This window comes from Lissotriton vulgaris, chromosome 3_2, assembly GCF_964263255.1.
Source record: "Lissotriton vulgaris chromosome 3_2, aLisVul1.2, whole genome shotgun sequence".
NCBI classification, from domain to species: domain Eukaryota; kingdom Metazoa; phylum Chordata; class Amphibia; order Caudata; family Salamandridae; genus Lissotriton; species Lissotriton vulgaris.
Window position 1 is genome coordinate 217677769 of NC_141690.1, and position 6000 is coordinate 217683768.

The following is a 6000-nucleotide window of genomic DNA, read 5'->3' on the forward strand; positions in this document are numbered from 1 at the left end:
CCAGCAGGACCCCTTTGGTGCACAGCCTCCGGTTGAAGGCCGCTGTTGATCCCTGCACCTTGTGACAGGCACCTCGAGGTGCCTGCGACAGGGTGCAGGGATGAACTGCACCTCGCATTTTAAAATGTGAGCATGCATTCCAGACGCAATGCATGCTCCCATTGTAAAGTATAGGAGTGAGACCGAACAGTAGTCAGTCACATCCTAATTCGTCGGGCGGGCCCGCTGACAGGGTGTCAGTCGGTCCCTTTAAACAAGACGAAGTCTCCACTCAACATTGAAATGTGGCCCTAGATGTCTTATCAAAGTCACTGTCTGAATGACATGACACCTTCACAGGTTACTAGAAGGATGAGGACAGAAAGCATCTAGGTCAATATTACACAAACCAATGAGTAGGCATACATTGGAGTCTTGACCTACTCAAAATGGAGTATGGCCTTAGGGTCTTTATGTCAAGAGGGTGCAACAGGAACCCTTAGAGAAACAAGAGGTTTTGGTTTTCTTTTTCTCTTAGTTTTTTCCTCATATACTTATCTAAGTGTACTGCTATTCCTTTTGAGGGAGCCGTTGGACCGGGCACCACAGACATTACTCTACAAGAGAAGGAACAGAAAATTGTTTGACCTTAAAAACCCAGATGGATGAGAAATGTCTTTACATGATGGACAACAAGTCTACGCTGTTAACAGACTTGTTGTACTACATTTTCTCCCTTCATCTCAGAATGTTTAATGAATATAGTCACCATTGCAAAAAGACTCAAAAACAAGCTCCCTATTTCTGTCCTTCACTTCACAGGTGACTTATTAGTATTTCAAAGGAGGTTTTGACTTGCTAAAATGGTTTGTTTTGACAGGTTGAATTGCAGTTTTTATGCTGCTACAGTCAGACTACAATGGTAGGCTTAAAGCCATGTTTTCACTGCCATTGTATTTGTTGGCACAATAGATTCTGCAGTTCAGTAGTGGCATTACACTATTGAGTATTACAGACTCAAAGGCAAGATAGCAAGATAAATATACAAATACAGAGCATGCCAATTTGAACATGTATAAAGGGAGGCACATACACTTTACTACTGGTTAGCAGGGGTGAAGTGCACAGGGGTCTAAAGCCAGCAGAAATATAGGATCCAGACAAAGGAGGAAAATCCACGGTAACTACACAGAAAATGTGGATTTCCAGCAAATAGAATACTCCACTAGAATCAACATAAAATGGGAGTGGCCATGCAATGAATAGAACCGCCCTATGGGGTAAATTATTTCACTAGAATCAACATAAAATGGGAGTGGACATGCAATGAATTGAACGGCCATATGGGGTCAATTATTTTTTTCATGGCTTGGAGTGGAATTCATCTGGCTGCAGAGAAGAAGAAACTATCAACCTCTTCCCACATCAGGAACATATTAAACAATCATTGATTGCTTCTTCACTATCTATGTTCATTAGTAGCCACCAAAACAAAGATCTGACCCTGTATGTGATTAGTGTGCAGCCCAGATGTCCTTCATGTGCACTATCAAATAAAACTGGACTCAAATTTTAACAAGGGATAAACTCATCATTTGTCATACCAGATCATCTACAACTGACAACTCTTTAGGAACCGTTACAAAATGCTGTAGCCCTGAATCAACATTCCTTTCCTTGGGCCACCCATTCACAATGAACAGAGTGATATTTCTTCTTTCAACACTTCATCACTCTGATATGCCATCCATCATTTCAGCCGTGAAAAGGCACACACTTCTTTAACATTCACAGCAGCAGTATGGCAACTCTCCGAATCATTATCATCCTCCAACCTGTGGGGTTCCTCATCAGTTGGGAACCATAACAAATAGACTGCACAGACATTTTGTTGCCAACAATATTTACAGTGGCAAAGAGGAACTGTAGGATTTTGGTAGACAGCCTGGAAATCCAAGGAAATCAACCCTTCACATTCTTACCCCTGAGAATATAGATTATAGGCTTCTGATTATTCTGAAACACAAATTTCCAGCAGACACCAGTAATCTAAAAACTCAGTATTGCCCACCAGCAAGCCAAGAGCTCTTTCTTTAATTATAGAGTGTTGTCGTTGCACATATCTCAGCATATTTGAAGGATACCTGCTAGTAAATTTCTCATTGTCATTTCTCTGCATAACAACAGCTTTCAGCCCAAAGTTACTTGCATCAACAGTAAAAAAACAGGGCAACATAGGGTCATATAGTTTTAACGTCTAGAGATTAACTAGTTGATTCTTTATCTAAGCAAAAGCCCTCTAACAATCTTGATCTCAGGGAGAAGGGCTGCTCCTTTTTAACATGCAGGTCAATGGTCTGATGCTGGAAGTACAATGTAGGCTGAAACAAGCATAGAACTCACTGAGTCACAGAAAAGATTTCAAACCAACCTTATAACGGGAGATGAGGCATCAACTATAGCTTTGACCAAACCAGGTCTATATATTCAATGCTGTGTTTGATGGCAGCATCTCCTAGTTATTCAACTTTGCCCTTCAAAAAAATACACACTTTTCACACTTGAATACAACATTGTGCTAATGCAATCTGAACAAAACTTGGTTTATCACTAATGCTCTTTAGGCTCAAAGGCAAAAATAAAAACATACTCCTAGAAAATAGATACACCTTTGAACCCCTTCAGCATGTGATACATGACTTGTTGACTTACAAAGACTGACGAGGTAAATCTGAACAGCATTTGGAAATATTGATAGGTGCCTAAAAGAGAACACAAAAGCTGTAAAATGCATAGAGTTGGGATCAAATTCACCCTGATAGTAGGCTGAGGCAAGATACAACATGGTGAATCAAACTGTTTCCCCAAAGTCTGTAATAATAGGCAGAGTTTGAAAATCCACCAACATTTAATTATTGAAGCTTCAGAGATCTACACATACCCTCGGATCAACACTGTTTGCATGCCACAACTAAAGATGCCAACCACAACATGAATACTCCACATCGTTTACAGACACCCTTTGCACACAAAGTCAAAAGTTTGACTTCCATGTCATTACTCACATTAAAAGGCACACCCCTCACCTTCCCTAACCCTGATTTTATGCTTGAAAACTTTAATCTTGATGAGCTCACTGGAAACCAACTGAGGTATATTTTCAGGGTACTCACCTCTAAATTGTTACGTCAAATAACCAGCACCTGCTGCTTGGCACCTTGATGCAACACCATATCAAAAAGGCACTGGTGGTGCTGTCCGCGAATGTTAAGCCAATTCCATACCACATAAACCTTGCTGTGAACATGCATGCCTCTAAATTTCAAAACATCTTCAAATCGGTTTAGTCTACAGTGATATAAAGATGGAGCTTAAATATACAAAACTCCCTTTTCTGCATACAGTACATCGTTATGTGACATTTCAGAACCTAATTTCTATTGTTAACCTTATCCAATTGAATGTCATGCAGAGGAAGTCTAGGATAACCTGTGTATCGGTTTGTAGGCCACTATTTATTTATATGGGCTCAAGCTAAGACTGAACCGCTCTTAAGCTCTGAATGTCAATAATCACATTCTTTTTAACACTTACAAGTCACTTACAGCAACATTTTCAATCATGTCTGGGTAAGGTACACTTCAATTCACAGGACTTTGTAATCACGACTTGTGTGGTATTAAAGAATAACATTAAAAAAATGTAAACAAAGATCAAAATTTTGAACAACATAAGTTACAACAACAAAAGTTACACCAGCTAAATATTCAAAACTGTTGATTATACAATGCAATTCCAAAAAAGCCCTATAACCTGGCCTATTGTCAAGGAACTGCTACCACATCAGATAAATATTTCTCTGTGCGTAAATTAATTTTAGAAACCCTCATCTGAGCTCAGGAATGTCCCTGTATGCCTTTTGTGGCGTGAGAGATGGAAAATGCCGATGTGTTTCCAATCCCAGTATTCAATCAGGAATTTTCATCAGGGCAACATGCACGGTGTAACCTGAAATTGAAATTAAATAAAAAGAAAAGAAATTAGCTACTGTGAAATGCCCCTTGTCTCTACGTACCATATTATGACAAGAATCACTTAAAAACTGGTATTACCTGAATTCTTAAGGGCAATTTTTAGTGCTTCTTGAATTAAAAAATTAGGACCTGTAAAATCAGGACAGTTGAGTGTGAGCAAAATTGTTTATGTTACATCTGTTGTACAAATATCCGGATGAGCGTTAACTTCACTTAAGGGTTATTTTTCGATGGACAGTGTTGAAGGAAAGGTTTCTTGTAGATCCACCTTTTGTTTCCTCAATTATTGTATGCAGAGCTAATGCTGCGCGTTTCACTGCAACCTAGGAGAATGTATGCACATACAATTACTGATACTGATCGTTTCCGTTCCAGTGCAATAACATATATTCTTTTTGCCTGAAGCGTTTAAAATTCAACTTACATAATTACATGAGCGCACAAAGGCGCTACTCTCTCAGTCTGGCGTTTTCAAAAAGCGGGTGCCATAGATCTGGAAAATTAAAGAAAGCGGGACACTGACTGGTCTTTCTATTGCCTCATGAGTAGTAAACACTGACTAATGCGTCTCATATAGTAAAGGACGTTCTGCAGCCCTTGCACTTACTTGGTTCCTACTTGCCATCCATGTATAAGGACTCCGTTAAGAGAATTCAACCGTCTTCTCAGTCAATTGGAGGGGACCCGTGTGGTTTGAATTCACTATATGTTATTTGGCAGGAAGTGTGTAGTGTTGCCGCTGTGGTGCATTCTTGGACTAGCAGTTCTTAGATGTAGTGGTACTAAAAGCTCGATTTTATCTGTTCAATTGGATGTGCCTCAATCTTCTATGTCTGTGTGAATGTCAATTAACTTTATTGCCTGGAACTATCAGACCATTATTTGAAAATTATTTCCAAGTTCGTTTTTTTGAAAACTTTCTCGTAAATTGATGAAAAGTGCAATTTTGTCTGAAAAGCCAATGTGCCTCAACTGGGTGGATCAACAATTGTTTTATAAGGGTGGAACCAATTGAACATATTTTAATGATTTAATTGTAAAGAAATTACAGTTCTGTGACTGTTGTTCATACAGCTCGTGATATCTGCAATATTTACAAGGGGATGCAGCGGTAACTGTGGGTGTTTACAAAGGACTTCAGCGTAGAATCTGATGTAATTCTGACATCTCATTTAAGCCTTCCGTGACACAGTTATATTTCATGATCAGATAGGCTTCTCTTTTTTTCAAGGAGTGTCACAGTGTCACCATCTCTGGGTCTTTTTCCATATGTGCTTTTTCAACTAAATGGGACACCATGGGTGCAGTTAGCACCTTCTGTTGTATTCTGGAGCGATGTTGGACAATCAGTTGATTGATTTGTTGTGTTGTTTTCCCAATGTACAGCTTTGGGCAAGGGCACATGATGGCATACACAATATTTTTTGTTTTACAGTTCGTGAACTCCTTATGAACCTACTTGGTGGAGTTATATATAAATTCTGTGCCTTCAGCAGTGTTTCCTCAGACAGAACAAGTGTAAAATTTGTGATGGCCTTCTACTGGTTTTAAATTCCACAATGTTCTTGAGTCTGTCTTTACTTTGGTGGTTCCAAGATCTGCACATAATATTCGCTAGCCATTGCTTGTTTTTTTCTTCATCGCAAAGAGAGGTTTTTCAAGGGGGCAATCTCGGCCGTTAGTAAGTGCCAGTTGTTCAAGATCACTTTTCTAAATGTATTAGTGTGTAGTCCATACATAGATACACATACTAGTTTGTTGAGAGGTTTCTTGCTTTTCTTAATCAATAACTCTTCTCTAGTTGTGTACCACGCTCTCTTGGTTGCGTGCTTCAGCATCTTCTTAAGGCATCCTCTTTCTTTGAGTTCTTTGCACAAAACGTCAGCATGTATAAGAAAATCTTCTTTGCGCACACAATTGCGCCTGATCCTAAGTAGCTGGCTGTACCGCAAGTTGTCTTTAAGACTACGAGGGTGAAAACTCTGAT